Source organism: Puntigrus tetrazona, chromosome 4, assembly GCF_018831695.1.
Source record: "Puntigrus tetrazona isolate hp1 chromosome 4, ASM1883169v1, whole genome shotgun sequence".
Lineage (NCBI taxonomy): Eukaryota > Metazoa > Chordata > Actinopteri > Cypriniformes > Cyprinidae > Puntigrus > Puntigrus tetrazona.
Window position 1 is genome coordinate 13,051,322 of NC_056702.1, and position 21,534 is coordinate 13,072,855.

The 21,534-nt window shown below is 39.1% G+C and overlaps 1 long non-coding RNA gene across 2 annotated transcripts in view; it reads right to left on the minus strand.

Annotated features, from left to right (window-relative positions):
* The window catches only part of LOC122342546, an 82,814-nt gene extending 62,615 nt beyond the window's left edge, over positions 1-20,199 (minus strand). For both annotated transcript variants that reach the window (XR_006250594.1, XR_006250593.1), the window contains exon 1: positions 19,771-20,199. This is a non-coding gene — a long non-coding RNA (uncharacterized LOC122342546). The remainder of the gene's footprint in view (positions 1-19,770) is intronic.
* Between the last annotated feature and the right edge of the window lie 1,335 nt (positions 20,200-21,534).

Sequence of the window (21,534 nt, forward strand, 5' to 3'; positions counted from 1 at the left end):
AAAAACAACTATATTACTGCAGTAAAAATAATATACTTTTAATATAATATTTTTTTTATTAGATTGTTTCATATATTAAAAAAAACACTGAATTACTCTGCAATGCTTATGAATGAGATCAGGAAAATAAAATAAAACAATTGTATTAAACTACAAAAAGCATACCAATCAGAAACAAAACACTGGCAGAATGAAAAATTGATGCATTTGAAATATGGTTCATGTCATAAGTAAGAAAACAAAGGTGCTGGATCACATAAGGGATTGGGAAATAGTACATTGTGTCTAATTTTTACAGACCTTAATTGGCGTGAACAAATTTAGGCAATTGAGTCACAACCACATTTTAATTCCTTCCAGAGTGCATAGAGAGGAAGCAAGCAAGAAATTCAAAAAAGAAGGGGATGAAGTTGTGTTTGCATGTAAAAGCTTTGGTTTCATCCGCAACGGCATGGTCTGAACAAAACATTCAGAGTCACAGAGTACCTCTATAAAGAGCCTGGTGTCAAAGAAAGAATTCATACAGGTCTAAATATGAGCTCCTTTTCCACACACACACGTCTGAAGCCAAGACAGTGCGTCTCTTTTTCATTAGGGCCATTGTGCTGGATGAGACAGATGGAGTGAGTGAGAGAGTGAGAGAGAGAAAGAGACGGTGCCTGAGGTACAGATTTAGATGTCCTTCATTGTGCTTACACGAGTATTGTCTTGTCAGACGCGTTTAGGAGTGCTCTGCATTACTTAACACAAGGGAGAATACAAGTGAAAGACAGAGACAGACAAAAAAGAAGGGGTTATGTTCTTCTGCATCACGGTCTTTTAAATGTACAGCTGTGCATCAAATTACATGTGAAAACAAAGAGGAAAAAAAAAGGAAATCATTAAAGCATCACAAAAGGCTTTGTGCGTGAACGCAAAAGCGAGCATACGTAATATACATGTCATAACAGTTTTATGACATTGTTATTACACAACTCGAAGTCGTCAATTATCAACTCAATGTCCAGTTACAGGTTTCTTATTCGCACATTCGGAAACATTATGATTTTACTGATCAACATGCAAAACAGTATAATATAATAGCAAAATAGTTTACAAGAGCTGTTTTCTCATTTAAATACACATTTCGAAATGTTATTTTTTTAGCAGCCATTATACCAGTCACATGATCCTTCAAAAGTTTTGACTAGGTAAATATGCATATACACATAGACAGAGAGAGTGAGAGGTCATTTTGCTATTATCTCTGTATTTTTATTATTCATGAGGCATTTAAAATATACGTTTGTTTGGGTTTTTTTTGGCAGCAGCAGTTTTTGTTGGCAAAGTGCCACTGACCTGTCTGCAGACTATGTCCAATGCAGAAGAACAACACCCTCTCTCGCTCTCTCTCTCTCGACCGACATATCCAACACAATTTCACTTATACAACAAACGCCACTATAATCTCACATGTATGCACAGTGACGTCACACCACAGGCGGCAGAGGTTTCTGGCATCATTCTTGATTTTGCATAAGACAACACGCAAGTTCAATAGACATTAGCCGTGTGTTGGCCTATGCAAAATCAATCTGGTTGTTTCTATTCTAATTCTACAATTTCCCATAACACAAGGCTTGTATGACGTCCTGTTAATAGCATTGTGTGTGTGTTCAGCTGCATGGGTGACCAAATATTAGCATTAAAGACTGCTGGGAAGCCATATCAACAATAAATTATATGTACATACTCTTAGAAGGTATAGTTCTTAGAAAGTAATTTTTTTTTGTCTGAGTATTCCTTATGCGCTCGCCGAAAAAACAATGTCATTAAAACCGTGAATATGATCTGTGAGTGTAGTTGAGGTGATATAAGCCACTTTGAGAATGCAGACAGACACTTTGTGCAGATGTCCCGAGGTAAAGTTACAGAAAGGTGACATCAGTTGTATCTAGTGTTGTGAGATGCGATCTTTAATTTATTTATCAAATTTAGTTCTAGGCTGTGCGCCTGTGTATGACCGTGGGCGCTGCATGTATCAGCAACGAAATACCTGCCTATCATAAAGTCACTGATTGCATCAATAATTTTGTCTCTTTGGCCCTCAGCGTGTCCAAGAGCGTGGCTGGAAATGTTTGTGTGCGTCTCAACGTGCAACAATGCTGTCAAGTCTCATGAGATACTGCGGCAGAAAAAAATGCCTTTTCTGACAGATCTGTTCTAAAATTCGATTGTTTTCCTTCTAAAAGATGATCCCGCCGCCACACAATGTCCAAAAATCCAATTTTGGAACGGACGACATAAACGGTAAGTATGCATACTGCTAGTACAAATAGTTTCGGAAGAATTCAGTGTTAGCATGTTGCTTAGCTAACAGCCCGATGCTCTAGTAAGTAAACAAGCACAAATATAGCTTGCAAAAGTTAGTTTTAATTACACTGAACGATTTTGTAGCTCTTTCATTGGTAATCGACTTTTCTCTCCACCGTCTTGGATTTATTTGTTCATTATTTTAATGCTTTTTTGCAAGGCCTTCTAGAATTGACTTCTTTGAAGGATGCACACTACACCATAGATATGTAATGCGTTCAACAGATTTAAGTCCTATTCACGCCACGACGATAACTATAAAGATACAGATTATTGTTCTTTGTGGGAACAGGTCTTTAGACAACATTTCACAGATAAAGCCCCGGATGATAACTATAAAGATAACGATAAAGATATAGTTCTAAAAATGGTAGTTTTTAAAAACGTGTTGGTTTGTGTTTTCGTATTACCTCAACAGGTTTTCATGGCAACTTTTTAATGCCGTACTAGCTAACGCCTTGTCGTATTGTGCTCGTTTCACAACATTCGCTGAAGTCTGTGGCAGTTATAGATATCCATACATGCATACTTGCGTAGAAACAGCTGCCTTTGACTTTGTCGCAATTCAAAACGAAAACCATCACACGCAATCCTTTCATTAAAAAATCGTCGGGAAATCGATTTTTTAGAACAGTAGCCTCTTTAACCGGCTGAATGAATGGTTTCGCTTGTATCAAATGTATCGTATTCCTGAATGCGGCGTATGACCAAAAAAGGCATTCCGAAAGGTTTGTTTTTACCTCAGCTCGCTCAAACGAGGTGACGTTAAAAACAGTGATGTAGCGTTCTGTCACGGTACATTGCTACTTTAGCTTGTTACTGGAAAAACAGCTCTGTTTTGAAAACAGCCGAGCTACTGTCCCTCTACTGAAAGATTTAGCATCAATTCTTTTAGTCAGCACTAAAAGCAACAAAGGTTGACCCAAAACAAAGAGCAGCTTTTCTCTGGTCTTGACAAATCTTGCACCTGCAACACTGATTATACCGTTTAAAAGAAAAGTGCGTATGAAGTTGAATGAGAAGTGGAAACCGATTAATAAATGACAAACTATTTATACGACCATCGCCGTCCATTCGGGTTACTGCCTTCTCCAATGAGCAGAGTTCAAACCCCAACTTTCACATACTTTATTTTACCCAGGCAAAAATTGACGCGCGTGTACTATAGTTAGTTTTTTTTTAGCTAAAACATCACGGCTAAAACAATAGACCCTGAGAATTGCCCTGAGAAATGGAGAAAGTAGTATGTCGACCAGCTTCTGCCTACATGCAGAGAGAGAGAGAGAGAGAGAGAGAGAGAGAATAGAGGGACAGAAGCCTGACTGGTTTCGTCTGATGTAAACTTCCGTGTTGAGAGAGACAAGAGGGAGAAAATTCCCTGGAATTCCACCGCACCGCTTCCTCCTGCTGAACGTCACCTGAGCTCCCAGTTCCCGAAAGTAAACAAAACACTCTCGCGCACACAGGGGAAAGTGGGGGTGGACAGAGGTGCACAGGAAAGGAAGGGGCAAGGAGGAGAAGAATAACAAGCACGGTGACACACGGAGACATAGCTCAATGTCAAACACGCGCACACACACGTTCGTCATGCCGCTTTATGATTTAAAGGAACGGTTCCCGCGAAACGAAAAAACCCGGTCATCGTTTTCTCATTGCCGTGCCGTTCAAACGTTCAAAAATGTTCAAGGGGTCTCACGTACAAATGGTACGCTTTTTATGAGGTGGCTAATTCGTACGACCTCACTCATGCGATTTTGTGCGAATCATCTAAACCCCAGCGATGGGTCGGTTTAGGGGCGGGGTCAGGCGCGTCATTCGGCAACCGGTCAAATATGCACCATTTAGCAAAAATAGCATGCATTTGTACAAGCGAGGTCGTACAGACTGATAAGAATTAACCACCTCGTAAAATATGTGCGAATTGCCGTGAGATCGGGCTGGTTTTCCAAACAAAGTGGAGGTTGAGTTACCTTTGTTTATGATTGGAGTGTGATTTTCGAATAGATCTGTGTTTTACAGGATCCGAAACTAAAATTTTTATTTCATCTTAACGTTGTTCATTTTATCTTAATATTGCTAATGAAATGTTGTACTAGATGTGCTTTTGCAGAAGCAACGGTCCATGAAATTCCCATTAATTTATATTAACGCAATCGTACAAATCACTGAAATGGTGTGAACCTTGACTTTCGTGGTACAAATATAAATATCCTGGATATGACTACGAAAGATTAAAGAGTTGGTTAAAGAAACGCCATTCTCGTGAACAGTTAGCCTTAAGATTACGATTTATAAAGTTTAAAATACAGGGTTTTTTTTACATAAATGTATAGATTCACTTCTGAAACCCTGAAGCCTACTGTGGATTACTTTTTTTTAATGGATGGATGCAGTTTTTTGGACTTCTTTTGAACCATTGAATATCAACACCCATTCACTGCCATTATAAAGTTTGGAAGTACCAGGACATCTTTTTTTAATGTAACTCCGATTGTGTTCGACTCAAAAAGAAGAAAGGCATATACATGAGGCTAAGTAAATCATGGGGTAGTTTTCAAGGAGTTAAACTCACAATAGACACACCTGCTAACACATTAAACATTGGAATGAAAGTTACCTTCATTCTGTTGACTTTTTCAGTGAACTTGATTGACCTGAATCTTTTTCCTGCTCCTTTTGTTCTCTTTCCATACATATTTTGGCCCCATGAACACCCATTATGTCTAAGTATTTAACGAATAACAGGTAGTCCTTTATTTAACAAACCTGTGACTTTAAACATACTACCTCTAAACATAAACCTAACCGCAAATCCAAGTAGCTACCTTTATTATTCTTTCTTGTATGCATACTATAAAAAGTCCAACTAATGAATCCATTTTACTAAAAACAACAACCGAATTTATAGTCGTGGCATTTGGGTTAAAGGCTTACTCCGCCACAAAATTAAAACCGTGTTATTAATCATTAATCATTCCATTGAGATGTTAGATGCTGTTTGTACCTAACTGTACAAAATGGCGCTACGGTGACTGAATTTTGGAATAAATTTGTTATTTTGTTTTCTTTCCGTACAAAAAGTATTCTCGTAGGTTCATAACATTACGGTTGAGTTCAAGTCTTTCATAGTTTTCAGCACCTTGACAGTCGTAATTGTTCGGCAGTCAATGGGACAAAATAGCTTAAATTGTGTTCAGAAGACGAACAAAGCTTTAACGGGTTTGTGAGGGTAAGTGATTAATGACAAAATGTTCGCGTTGGGGTGGAGGTATGTGTAATTACTATGCATATTTTCCCCACAATCTACACATTAGCATTATTTAATTTACTCTATTTATATTTTTTCCCCTTAAGTCCGTAAATGACTCAAAATGAATCAATCGCGATTTAGCTTTGCGTTACAATTTTTCCACTTAAATTCTGCTGTGCAAATCACCCCTAACTTTTTGGCATGTGAAATAAGAAATCACGTTGTTGTAATGATGCACGTTAAATACCGAACAACCATTTATCTTCATTTAATAGTCAAATTTCTATGCATTGCCAATTCCAGGTGTCCAGGCTGGATTTTTCTCTTGCCTTCAGAAGACGTCGGAATCTACAATCATGCGACGCACGTGCTGCCGCCGGACATGCACGCGTAACTCCCTCGGCTTGCAATTCGAACCGCGGTCGATCACCCGGACACCGCCGCTCACCTTTCCACCCGTCTCCATGGCGATAGGGCCACGTGCGCGAGCGCTGTGGTCAGAGGACTGCGTGTGTGGGGTAAATTGAGGAGTGTACGTGAGCACTAATCTGCCGCGGGGTCACATGCAAGGGAGCATTTTGTAACCTTAAGTGAACGTTTTGTAATAGTTAGAAAGTATTTGGTATCGGTTACGGCGATCCAAAAGAGCCGAGCGGGGGCGAGCGGACGACCCTGTTCTGGACGGGAGGATTGGAGAGCTGGTGTAGGGGCGGGGAGGGAGGCTTTGCCAGGTGTCACAGATCAGGAACTTCAGGAACGCCGAGTGCAGGTGGACTTTCAGGATATGAATGCGCACACAGTCTTACCTTTCATTCCAAAATGCTCCCCTATATGTAGGCCAGTCAGATTGTGAAACTCTCTAGTCTACAGAGGACAATTGTGTTGTACGCTCGTCTTTCGATGGGTTAAAACAGGTATGATGGGAATGAGGCATCAGGTTGAGACATTTCGAGGGGGTCTAGCCGTGAGCTATTAGCTCAAGGCTGTATCTCTAACTTCTCCGCTCCCCCGGCATTGCACCTGGACTGAATTTAAAAGACATCAGCATACCCCTCAGGTACACACTTACAGATACGCGGCTACAAATACGCTTCAACCGCATTTAAATACGAATGAAGATCAACGACAAAGAAAGCTTTGAAAAATCAAGTTAAAACGCGTGCCAAGTTCTTAGAAATGCCATCTTATGAGCTAAAACATTGAATTTATTCTAACATAATGAACATGCATCCACACAAAAAGTAAATAAATAATAATAATAATAATGTAATCAAAAAATAATAATAATGAAGGGTAAATATTAAATAATTGAATTATATTACACCTTATACTAAAAAATGTTTGTATAATTTTACAAATATCACACATCACTCATAAATACTATTTAGTTTGGAGAAGTCACACCACATGACATCTTGCAACCTGATCTAATCTCGCCTCGTCATAAAACTGTCAAATTATCTGATATTTAAGAGAAACGTATTAACCTTGCCGCAGTTGTGTCAACGCGTTTTAAGCTCTCCAGTTTGTTATTTATTTCCGCGCATTGGTTGCACCACATGATGTTAATTTCGAGGACAAAACTTTTGTCTCAAAGCTAGTTCCAATAATACGTGCTACGGTTTTTTCTTCACTCTTTCAATTTACGTAAATTTAAAACATACCCATAATCTAGTGAAAAGTAGATAGGGTTAACCTGAATGACACTGTAATCGATAAAAATATGCCAAGTGTCATCGGTAAATAAATCATTTTGAATTTAAATATTTAATCTAACGAAGTGACATCCAGGCATTTTAGCGTACCGCCGCGTAAACCCGCTCTCTTATTCGCCCCGTATAGGTTTTTTTAATTTTAATAATCCACATACAAAGCAAAAATTCAAATCTTACCTGCAAGAGTGAGAAACCACTCATGCTAGAACAAACACACACTCACGCACAGTGACAAAAGCCTATTGTTGAGCCCTCAAAACTGAAACAACTGACTCACCAAAAGCACCCAAGGGATGTACCATTCACTTCTCAATCAATTCAGAGCTCGCGCATCCACTTCAGACAGTCAAACACACACACGCATATAAACATAAACACGCTCTTTTATGAATATATACAATGTGAGTGGAATACATGACCGTGTACAGTATCCACAAACACTCAGTAACTCTTATTTGTATTGACCTCTGTGCGTGTCTAAGAGCTCTGGGAATAGTCGTAGACGGCAGTTCTAGAATTACGACAATTCCAGTTACTTATTCTTCCCCAATGCGAGCTTGAAGAGAGGCAAGGGCCTCTTTAAATTATCGGCTCAAACACGCATTCACACACCCAGGGTTTGTAGAGAGCCTAATTAAATCACATTGATTTGGAGGTGCATTACAGTTCCCCCGGAGCGGTTTAAAGCCACACTTCCTGAACAGTTACTAAATCTACCCCATAGATCACGGTCAAAACAAACTAACTGACCTCAGCTAAAAATCGCGCAGGTGGATTTCATCTGAAATTAAGCTAGATTTTTATACGTTTCGGAATAAATTGGTCTAGTTTTGCAGGACGTTATGCAAGGGCACAGGTTTTGGATTTCCGTCAACTGAAGTTAATACAGTTACGAGATGGACATGGACAGTCACAGTGGACATGTGACACTCGAAAAGTTTCATTTTGAAGATTTGCTATAAATTCTTGTTTGTGTGTGTGTGTGTGTGTGATGTTGCTAAATATTTCCACTCTGGTCCAGTGTGATCTCAGCCAAGATTGTGCGAGATATAAACTCTCACACTCCAAACCCTAAAACACAAACACACACACACACACACACACACACACACTAAAAGCCCTGAGAAATCCATGTTAACACTTACACCCCATACCACATAGCTGAGAAGATTCATAAACAGCCCTTAAACACGAAAAACACACTTTTTTTGGGTTGGGGGTTAGTTTCCACTCATAAGACTTTAAAAGGGCTGCGAGGAAGAAAAAGCGGAGTGGATGAATAAGAGGAAGAACAGATGCATAATTCATTCACCGGTGATTCATTCACTTGTAATTATAGTTTACCTATTTAAAAATGTGACTGTGTGTGTGTGTGTGTGTGTGTGTGTGTGTGTGTGTGTGTGTGTGTGTGTGAGAGAGAGAGAGACAGACAGAGAGAATGCTCCTTAGGTCAACTGAGGTCATCCTCAGAAAAAATAAATAACTGAAGTATGCGTGTGCATCATCTCAAACAGAAAACAAAATTATTTCTCTTACGCCATTGGCAGATTATTTTGATTGTTTCAAGTAAAAAAAAAAATCTTAATTTTTTTCTGAAAATATTTTTCTTGATTTTAGATATTTATTTTTAGATATTTCGGCTGGAAATGAGACAAAAAAAAATTAAGCTAGAAAAGCATTTTTGCAGTGTGTGTGTGTGTGTGTGTGTGTTGTGTGTGTGTGTGTGTGTGTGTGTGTGTGTGTGTGTGCGCGCGAGCGTCTTCGGGTGTTCTTTTGGCTAATAGGTCACAAATCATTGCTTTGTGTGAGCTTGTGTGTGTGTTTCTTAAGAACATGGCTGCAAGGCAGCATGGTTCGGGTGACAGAGAGTTCAGAAATGCAGCGTTGCATTTTTCAACATTTACCTCAGCATTTTCTTACTGCGCACGCACACACACACATAAAAGAGTTGTGGTGGACAATGTTGTGTGGCGCGTTCGTTTAGTGGAATGTACAGTCCAGTAAGAGCGAGAGCTCTGTAAATGACAGACAAGGAAAGAGACAAAATGATGCACTGCAGTTAAGACGTATGGAAAGCTAAGTGACGCGTTACGCTTTCTCTCTCTTTTAACATCGAAGCCTTCCAACTATATTTATTTAACTTCTGCAGGAATGTGGGACTTTTCGTTGTTTTGTTTCTCCAGCCAACAATTACAGGAACAATTTCATCAGTGAGGAATTTTTCTAAATTACTTGAGGAGAAATCAAAACTAGGCATTAAAGAAAGAAAGGAGTAGCTTACTCAAGTAGTGACATTAAAGTATCAACACGGCTAAATTAACTTCAGTTGAGAGCGGCATAGGTTTTCACAACAATTAGCGTGTAGCTTGATAAAACCATTGATCTTGATCTCTATTGTTGTTTCACATTGTATCGTGTTATCAGGCATAACATCACACAACCAAATCAAACACAATCTTACAATGTCTTTAGTAGCACCAAGTTATTTATTTCGAGGACAGTTTGATTTAAAAAAAGTCACCACTCAGTAATGTCCACAAAACCCATGTCTTCGTCAACAGACCCTGTCAACTATTCCTGTGTTATATAATCTTTTATTTCTATAGAAGATATTCCCAAATGACGTATTGAGTCTGACTGTATCTCCTTTTCTGCTCAAAAGAAAAGTGGAAGCGTACAACATTCCATAAGTCATTTCTTTTCCTCATGTTTAATAAGTGCATTATTTAAAATACTCTTCTTGTCGGTCATTTCGGTTTCAGTGTGAACACCCTACTCACTCCATACACAAACTGGGACAATATTGCGTCCTCAGTTAATTTACAAAATATGACAAGCTACAGAAAGAAAGAAAAAGTTTGGAGGTAGAGACAGAGACATATGTCGGAGAGCGAGTTCAATCTACCCTGCAGCAGTTCTCCGTATCACTCCAACATGCTACAACAAGCCTGACCCAATCCTGGCCTCAAGATCACCTCTCTTTCTCTCAAACTCTACCTCTCTACCTTCTCTCCACGGCCCCCACCCCCCTTTTCTCAGCTTCTCGTTTCTTTCTATCTATATCCTTTGGCCTGCCTCAGGTGAGCGTTTCATTGGTCCGTTTATAGAGACCTTGCTAGGAAACCAAACATATCTTTTTCTCCAAACAATCATTCAGCTCTAAAAATGATTTACGAACCATTTAATAATAAACTATGAATAACGCCCATCGGCATGATTACGTCAAGAATTTTGATTGTATCAAAGCCACACAAGACGAAAGGGAACAACATCACAACAGAGCCTTTTCCTAAATTCTAGGTGCCTACCAAAGGGAAGTTGCAGTCCCGAAGTAAAGACGGACTAAAAAGGCAGCCATCACAAGAATGTAATCCCAGACTGAGCATCGTTTAAATATACATAACATTCAATAACAAAAAGAATCAACACTTACACTTATTTAGCTTAGCAACATGCCTTTTTGGAAAGAATATTATCTTTCAAGTCGGCCGAGTGAGCGGCTAATGTTTGAAACATAGCTAGCATCCTTTGTTTACATCTAAAATTCTGCATAAATCCTCAAAGAGCCAGGGGTAAAAAGGAAAATTGGGGTGAGACAGAACATTTTAAGGTTTCAGTGATTATTAGAGACTGTAACTGTGAGGAGATTTACTACTGCTGTATGGCTAAGTCAGCTAGCATGTTTGACACATCTCTGCTCTCTTCTACTGTAACAAGCTGTAATTACAAAGACAGCCATGACAATGGCTGGCTGCTAGTTATGAGGGAATGAGAGTGTGTGTGTGTGTGTATTTGAGCTGAGTCACTGAAGAGAAACAAGCACAATAAAAACGTGTAACCCCAAGCTGCTTTGAGCAGAACCTCAGAACAAAAAAAATCTGTCCTTTTTCTCTCCCACCCTCAGCTTTAACACTCAGCTAGTCAGCGCTAAGTCCCTCGGAAAGCTCATTGTTTTAGGGAAAACATTCCCCATCCCCCGCTCCAAAAACACCCCACCCCACCTCCACCTCTGCCCCCTCAACCTGTTTATCCAGTACACACACATACACACACACACACACACAAACAGCATTCGACCGTTAGCGTCAACCACCTGCCTTTTCCTGCTCTGCGGCCTGCAACAGACCGAGAGAACGATCGAAAAAGAAAGGGAGAGAACAGAAAAGAGTTAGAGAATGTAAGAAACAGAGCATTAAAACAAACATGCCAGCAATGTACCCTCTGAGTGCTGACAGCGATGCATTCCGCATTTCAGCTACCCTCGCCTACGCAACCTCATCCATCGGGGGGGAACTGATGGCCGAAAATCAACTTCTCGGTGTAGCAAGACTTTGGTTGCTTCTCGATTTGCATACTTCTACTATGGACTTGTTTCTGAATGCAATGTATGTATACCCGTATTGTGTCATGATGCTGTCATACAAATAATGCACCAGATAGCATTCAAATTCCCAAAATGGTGCAGTAAATTGAAGTCACATTGTTTTTTATTAAGGCACTATTATTATTTTCACCACATGCTAATCAAATGATTAAATCTAAAGTGATCTCTAGATGGTTACGTTAACAGTAAAGACTTGTTGGCAGATGACTCTTTAGATTGTCAAATCTTAACTGAATAAGTTAAATTAAGGCCCTATGATAGCTTTAGGATATGAATCAACTGTTAAAACTCTCAGCACCATGAAGAGCTCTGACGGTGCTCTAAAGATCCCCTATGTTATTGTCTGTGCCAAGAATTACCCCCATTAAGGGTTCATTTTCCATGATTCTTAAAGAGCATTCTGATTACCTTCCTCATGCACAACATTTTCATTGTCAAAAGAACATTCTCACTGACGAATTTCACTGAACAGCATTAGAGAAACTCACATTAGTAAATTGCAATGAACTCCAGAGTTCTAAATATAAATGGTTGATATAGAACGGCTTAGAATCAGTGTCAGTCAAATTGCTGACTTAGACAGAAAACCCTGCCATGCAATCTTATTGACCAATCAGTTCGCCTGCCAATAGATGCTATCTGCCAATTAGAGGAGCGATCCATATGCTACCCATCTAACTGGCACTGCCTGACTCTCCTCTTTAATAAGAGGCAGACCGAAAGTAGAGAAAAGTTCCAGAGCTTGGGATAATTCAATTTCTGTCCACATTCATCAGTCACATTGAGGTATCAGTATATCAAAGCGGACAGGAGGAGAGTGCTGTCAGTACTAAAGAGCTAAACAGGAGGCGAGCCAAGTACGGCACACACAACACGTGTTCCTGACATGCGCAAATAGCGCTAGGAATCGATAACTGGATCCGTCAAGAAACAACACGTCAAACTATTGATGTTTGATTTCATTTCATTAAAACAACTTTAAATACGACTCGCATTATTCCCTCCTCTCGGAGCCTGCCGATTCAGCTTTGGTTCTGCGGAAATTAAATAACACAATGATCTCACCTTGGGCGTGCAAATTCATTGTTTTCAGAGATATCGTTTCCTGTCCAAACTCAGAAAAACTCAATTCGAAGTACAAGTTGACAGCTCCTAGATGTGTTGTTGCTGATGCAAAATATCTATATGCAAATTTACTAAAATAATTGTAAAAAGAATCATTAAGAAACCAGAGTTAGAAAGTGGAATTGGAACCAGAACGCTTCAAATTTCGCAAAATTCCCATCCCTGCTCCCAAAACCTCCAGGAATCAAACCACGCAGCATGCAGTAGTATAGCGGTTAACCCAAGGCCTCCCTGCATTTCCATTTCCTCTCCCAGCAAGGAGTCCCTGACCGCAGCCACTTCTAATGACCTCAACTCAAACACTTAAAAAAAAAAGAAAGAAAGAAAGAAAGTCTGATTCACTGTCCTACAACTGCCAGTGACTCGTCCCACTTCTTCTAAGGCCAGCCAAGGTGGTGACATCAGCTTTATTGCAAAACAATGCACAAATACTCAAAGAACCAGTCGAGACACTACAGACGTTGCTCTGTCACATTCCCACTCTCTTTCTCCCATGCGGTCATATCAGGGCAGCATTACCTCAGGAAAAGTCGAGCACTACAAAAACACACACAGTCTCTGCTGAGCTCCCCGCCTACTAAACAAACACAGGCAGAGATCCCCAAGAGCCCACGTCCCAGACAAACTCACTCCATCTTTTTCAGTGAGGAAGTGAGAGAGAGTAAGAGTTTAAAGGAGGCAAGGGGAAGCCCTGTGTGAGTAACTTCCGTAATCGGTTCTTCAAACTCCCAGCAGTATGTTGAAAGCATGTACCTCTGGCCTATGGTTCCCCTGATGGGACACTACTTTCGATGTAGTGGTAGTCGCTGGCAAGAATGCAAAAGGAATTTTTTATCTTAAGGAATCATAACCACACATTCATATTGCAGTCAATAATACCAGTCCTATTCATACGTTCTCCCAAAACCCTCGTCCTTTATAGGCTGGAGGCTATCAAGGCTGTTCTCCGACAAAAAAAACCAACCCTATAGGTTGTTTGAGCAAGTACCTTATTACGACCAATTTTTTACATTTTAAAGTTAAGCACCCTCTAGCGGGTTTAAAAATAATGAGAGCGCCACGTCACGTCGTAAAGCAGATAAAATAGTACAAAACGTTAATATGCAAATGTCTTATTGCCGATAAAGGGGCAATTGTAGTATACTCTCTGATGGGTCGTATTTCAGGAATTTATACAAACAGCCTATGCGGCCGTATTGGTTGGAGGACAGGCTGGACCTTTAGAGTAAATTGTCAACTCCTCATGGCTAAGCTGGGATTTGAACTGAACAGTTTTTTATTGCAAGGTAACGATCCAATCCTACTGAATCACCCTGCCCCACGGATCCTGATTACAGGAACATTTGGGTCAATGCAAGAACTTCACTGAAGTCAAGATGCTTCACAAAGGATATTAATCTTCTGTTGAGGACCACTTACAACAACAAAATATTTTCAGACTGCAAAATTTTGCAGAAAAACTATACTCTGCTTTTAAGGTGCAACTCATACTTTAACAGAATGCATCCAGCATACTTTAACAGAATGCAACAAATGCCAAGTGTCGTTTATTGAGCCTAAAAGCTTTCCAAAACTTCACACAAGAAACCTTCTGGGAAATTCTCGTTGTGCTTTTGAAGTCTAAAATGAAACAAATGCCAAGTGTCGTAATAGTTTTGTAAAGACATTTGCTAAATGGTTTACCAAATCTACATAGCCGAGACAAACATTCAAATCATGGATGAGCAAAGTGATTTCTCATTGGGTATGTTTTAAGAACTATTCCTCATGCCATTCTGGGAATGCTCATGCTGCCAAGACCAATCTCATGCTCAAGAATCTTTCCTCAGGTGTGTGTATGTAGGGTGTGTGTGTGTGTGTGTGTGTGTGTGTGTGTGTGTGTGTGTGTGTGCGTAGTGGCTGCCAAATGCTAAAGCAACAAAATAAAGAAATCTTAACATCAACACCTGTCTCTTTGTGTGCCTATTGGAAAATAGTATTAAGCAGAGGTAGGCATAATGAAGTTTTCAGTTGTAGCTTAACTGGTTGCTTGGTGTTTGAAACAAATGTCACAGGTTTAATAATAAAGTCACAGACTCCTTAATAAAAAAATGCAGAACTTGAATGCACTGCAAGTTGCTTCTAGTCTCATTTAAAGATTGGTTATTTTTTCAGCGTTGAAAGACTTTCTTCTTTTCAAGCTAATGAGCAAAAACAAACTTTAGACAGTCATTAGTATTCCCCTGAAAACCATAAACAGCGTGGCACTATCAAAAATTACTTTGCTTTTTGTTTTGAGCAGCCTGTCAGAGCAATACTGGTTTAATCAATGACATTGAGTTCTGGGCAGAGGCCATGTTTGTCAAAAACATGGGAGTGCTTGAGAATCTGTTGAAAATCCACCGAATTTTCTGACTTTTAATAACGCAATTTGGTGTCGGGCGAATTTAATTCTGTATTTCCTAAATTCTTTTTTAATTCTTCAGAACTATTTAGAGAAGAAAAGAGGGGAGAAGACAAGCTTTTTATTTTTCTAAACTCCGTTGACAGGTTCATGCAAATAAGGTGATTTTCACTGAAAAGACAGTTTTGCCTTTGGCGGTTAAGCGACTTGTGTCCGTTAGCGCGACTGCTCTGAAAGCACAAACACATATCTATTCATATTGTATCTAGTCTTTCATTTTAATAAAAAAAATAATAAATAACGTGAGTGTTTTTTTTTCTATTCTGTAAAATTAAAGGCTAAAAAAAGTCTAAAAACCCAACTCTAAATCTACCTGATAGTGTTAACAAATGTAAAAGTGATATTAAAATGCATTTTACTCATGCAGTTTTGAGCTTTTTTTGTTGAACTGTAGTTTCCGGAGCTCTTCGTCACTCAAGTGCAATGCCGTCGTACCGATTTAATAAACTTGTGAGTTTTGCAGAAATGCAGGTAGAGGCATGTATTTTTTCTATTGAGCCTATGTTGAAAACAATGATCAATTAATCATCCCACTGATGATATAACCCACGCAGGGTGGGAAGTTTGTACGGGACGGAGATGTCATTCCAGAATACCGTGAGGTTAAGTGTGCGATTTCAGCGAGTTGGTTTGTTCGGACAAACAGTTCACTGTAATCGTTTAGTTCTGGTCTTTCATGTAAGCGAACCGATTGAAATGAATGATTTAATAACAACTGTAGCGTCGGCAATTCCAGCCGTTGAGTATTGAACAAGTTATTTCATATTTTCTTTCAAAGTAACTTCTATTGGATCAGTACTATTCAAAGTAGATCCCTCCACAATTCCAGTTTCACCTCCAGACAGCCACTGTTTTGGGTGTACTTTTTTGTCTGCTCATCCATTCAGAAGCTTACATTTGTTTGAAAGAGGATCTGTGTTTACGGTCACACACATACACACACCTTTCCCTCTCTGGCCTTCCAATCACCCCTCATCTCCACTAAAACCTTGTTCTCTCCCTCCCTAAAAACCCCAGAAGCCCCTTCAACTCCTCCTCTTCTGTCTTTCTCTCGCTCATCATTCACTCCATCTGTCACTGTCGTCATTTACCTGAACGCCCCTTCTTTCTGCTTTACCAAGTGTGAACTGCTGAACTCTACGTAAGTGTGTGTCTGATTACCGTAATGCCCCATCCTGTCGCCGTATAGGGATGAACTGGTGAACTTTTAGCACCGCGATTCACCAAGCTTTCCAAACCACGCGTTTCATTACATGATCCAAGCAGCTGAACGAACCAATAATCGCATAATTTAAAAGTTTAAAAGATGTTTGGACGTACCTACTATACAGTTCTGCGTGGTCAAAATAATAAAGTAGTCAACATTTGAAGCGGGTCAAGACCTTTCATCAAAGTTGTCCTTGGAGACCATATTCTTTCTTGCATAAGAACAACCTTGATGAACTTTTTAAATGCATCCCCAACTTTTGATGACAAAATTAATTAGTTATAAAGGCTATATTCACTATATAAAGGCAATATATATTGCGCATCTCGTCAGTAAAGCCTGTTCTTTGATTAGCAATAAATCTCCAACTGTTTTCAAATGGAGAGCCTGTTAACACACAGAGCCGTAGATCACTGACAAGCTACCCCAATGAATCACCTGCGAAACTAAATGCGATGTAGCATAGCTTGCCAGTGATCTACGGCTTTGTGTGTTAACACTAATATAATCGATCAATATATATATCGGCCAGCCCTATAACAGCTCAAAACTTGTCATAATTTAAATATCCAATTTAACCAAACTAAAGTTAACTAAACCAAGTCACGCACAAACATTTACGTTTTAAGTTGAAACACCGGACTAGTACTTATTCTGATTCTGAATTTCAAAGTGTTTCTCCGCCCCAAAATGAACATTTTGCCATTAATCACTTCCCCCTTGTCGTTCCAAACCCGTAAAAGCTTTTCACGTCTTCGGGAACACAATTTCAGATATTTCGGATGAAAACCGTGAGGTTTTTGACTGTCATTGTCAGTATACTTCATCTGCTACCAGTGGTTCAACTGTAACGTTATGAAACAACGAGAATACTTTTTGTATGGACAGAAAACAAAAATAACTTTATTTAAAAATTTAGCACCATAGTGTAACCATAGCTTCACTGCTGACACTTTCCGTACAAAGAGTGTTTTTTTTCACTTCATGAAATACAGATTGACCCACCGATTGCAGATGGGAGCATTCTGATCTCTTTTATAAGTTTCTGGACCTCGACAGTGTTCATTACTTGGCAGTCAATGGGACAGTCACAAAACTCACAGTTTTAATCCAACATATCCTAAATTGTGTCCCGAGGACGAACAAAGCTTTGGGGGGGTGAAGAATTTATTACTTTTTTTTTTTATTTCAAGTTCTGATAACTATCCGCAGCAATTGTTTTTCTTTTAAATGCAATTGTATTATATTGCATTGCAGGTTTTCCCAACAAAACACAATTCGACGCATCTTTTATATGCTCCATACTTGTATAATAATAGTGATGCTTGCAACCAATTGCTAACCCATTAACTTCCGAACAGCTATGTATTAGTGATTGATTTTGGGGTTTTTTGGAACAAGCCTCTCTATTCGTGTGTGTGTGTGTGTGTGTGTGTGTGTGTGTGTGTGTGTGTGTGTGTGTGAGTATGTGGCAGCCGGCGTGTAGTCTCGTCGACTGGCCACCCTGCAGCCCCTCAGGCTTCCCCAGTCGACCGAGAGAGATGATTATCTGTTATCTGCCATGTTTTGACGGGAGATTATGCTAAAGATTTACGATTGCTGAAAAGACAATGCCGAACACCGCATTCTCAAGTGGCAAAAGAGCGTTGAAAACAAACATAAAGACCACAGACAACCGCTCGCTTTAGCAACGGAGGGACAGCGTTCTCGGCGTTTGAAGCAAAAGGTTCACAAGACATGACGTTCATTACGGCATCACCACAAACAGCTGAACGGCACTCATTTTTATCAACACGAAGCATGTATTTTCACGTATGACTTGACTGCAGCCTTATTAAAATTCTTGGCAATAGCTCATCGGGCCGGGCCAAGACGCTTCCACAAAAGTGGCAAAGTAAGAATCTGAAATTAAACTGACAGGCTTTGTAATTGAAGTCAATTGTGGTTGTGTGTCTTACGTTTTATAATGCTCTCAGACTGACTGTAAGGCTTTAATTTTCTGTGATGATTTCTGATGATGATATTTGCGATCATTACACAACGTTAAAATGATATATGCGTTGTCATTTGATTTTTATATTTAGGCCACACAGATTTTACCGAGCAAGTTATACATCTGCGTGTGTTTGGCTAATGCGATCGTGCTTTCTGCTATCGATAAACGCGACGATGTATTTAACATAATTACAATAATTAACAATTTATCAATATGTTCAAAAATTTTTACTTTAACAATTGAATATGCCTCTTCTATGACTAACGTTTTAACCTTTTTGAATTAATTTAGAACACTCTTGGGGACCTAAAATGAAAATGTCAGGGTAATACATTAAAAACGCACCGACTTCATAATAAGAAATAACCATTAATACCCAGATATTCCTCAAAGATCACATTTTGCCATTTCTCCCCCCAAAAGTGCAAACAAAATCCAGCTGCATGCTGACAACGAGTAAGGCGGGAAACCAGGCCAGATAGATATAGTTGTTTATTTTTTCTCAATCGCAGACATAACAACTGTGGTTAGACTAGCTTGGTTTTAGGTGCGTCTAAATGCATATGTGGTTTTCAACAAATACATTTTCAGGTATGACAGTAAGAACTGAATAGGTAATGGGTCACAGACCAGAAACGTGGGTAAGCGTTCGAGAGCAATGTTTGTATGTGGTTAATGTAGGTAAATATGGAGTGGTTTGTTGGAGACCCACATGAATCCCGAGGTGTGGTCATATAACCACTGACACACTTCAATCAGCAGTCACCCGATGCAGAATTACGCCAAGGACCGTTCCAATAAACACAACTATCACAACAATTCTCGGCACTGCAATGTCTAGTTAAGCCCTGGTTAGCAGATCTTATCCACGCTTTGCATTCAACTGGGCTGCCGCTGGCATATCAAGTCTAATAAAAGTGAATTCCAGCCTTTAAAACAATGAACAGGAAGGAAATCTGTGCTGCTGACATTCATGACTCCTTCTTATGAGTTTAGCGAAATGAATTATGGCATCTGACCAGACAGGTCATTTTTAATACATTGAATTATTTATTTATTGCTAAATAAATATTCATGCACGGGTAATGAATGATAACTGGATGGCTGTAATCGTCATCGGTATACATTTTTACTATTAATTTATTTATGAATGCATTTTTGCATTAATGAAGGTAAAAATGCAACTTTTATCTTACTTTATGGTTTTAGTTAACTGTAATAACTCACGTCTGCATGGTGTTAATATGACTCTGCTGTTTGTTTGGTTTGACCAGTAATGAAAGATAAACAGCACATACCTTTTTATGAATATTTCACAAACAGCTCAGGACCACATGATGAACGGATGGTTTGAAGAACGGTTTTCTTTTCTATACTGATGTATTTTCCAAACTAGAAGCACTGGTGAAACATAACAGTCACCAAAACATTACTTGCTACTTGCTATTGCTAATGAGTGGCAGGTGGTGTTAGTGGGCGGGATCTTCTCAGTCTAAAGAACATTTGATTGGACAAAGGCCTTAGTTGGTCCATTGTTGGTCCCAGTTAGAGACTGGATTTGAAATGTGAAGTGCATTGCAGGCCTATATGTAAGAAAATTGTACAAATGCTACAAATGCATTTGATATCACTTGAAAAAAACAGCATATGTTGGTTAGGTATGTTTTGATGCTGGTCTATGCTGTTTTTTTGATGGTTTATGATGGGTCCTTTGTTGTTTTTTGCTGGTCATGTTCTGCCAAAGGACTAGCTTAAACCAGCTTAAACCAGCAGCACCAAAACATACTTAACCAGCAACCAACCGTTTTGTTTCAATAGGGATGTTTCAGGACACCAGCTTATGCAAAGCTAATAGGCTAACATGGATTAACAGTAACAAAATATTTTACATTCATATGGTATAGTAGTGTCACATGACAAGTTTGGCACGTCAAAAGCTGGAAGCAAGTGCTCATGAAAACTATTTGGCACTACAAAACCTTTTTTCCTGGTAGTTAGTGGAGTTCCCCTTTAGGTTCTTGTTTACAGATAATTGATGCCTTTTTATAGCATAATAATGAGAGGAGTTTCTTCCAACACAGGCATTATTTGGATGGTCTAGAGTTAAAAACATGTTTGAGCTTATGTTAAGACTGCAGGTTCAAATCTCAAGGAAGTCAAACACGGGTTAGATGTTCAAACATTCAGCTGTCATAATAAAAGTTATGTCAACGGCAGGTAACCACCTCTCAGGTGGTTGTTCCCATGGCAACTTCAATGTTTTCAAACACAGACTCATCTTTTACTTCTGTTAACCCGGAAAAAGAGCTTGACTTACTATTTCAGTCAAATAGAGTGGGTGAAACAAACACTGGAAGACAACCAAAAAGTCCCATGTTGGCATTTGGCTTTCTATTTGGAACAATTTTTGTATCTGCTGTCTATATATATATATATATATATATATATATATATATATATATATATATATATATATATATATACACCAATCATAGAATCCAGTAAAAATTTATTAAAGATGTACATCCCAGCTGAGGAGGGGGAAAAGCAGGTTAGCTGGATTTAGTTGGTTTACCAGTTTGGTTTTCAGGCTGGTTTTAGAGGATGTTTTGGTCTGCTTCTTTAGCTGTTCGGGCTGAGAAAACCAGTTAAAACCAGCTCAGGCAGCCTGCTCCTTCTAGCTTAAACCAGCTAAGACAAGCAAATTAGAAGATTAAACTACACAAACAGATCAGGTTGGTTTTAACTCGTTTTTAGTGCATAGAACAATCAGTTGTCTTATATTTTTCAATATTCACATTGACACTAAACTATCAACAAATGGTATAAAAATGACAATAATTAATCTCAAAAAGCTAGCTAATGCGAGCAACCGCTGTTGACATCTGACCAAAAAAAAAGTACTTAGTTCGTACATAAGCTAATCACGCCATCATTTTTCCTTGCTCACGGCATCATTTGACTCAGAAGTGTCAAACCAAAGTCACCACAAATGCTTGATGTCGAAAAAAAAAAAAAAAAACAAAGGTGCGCTTGCTTTTCTGCAGTATCATGATATTTCG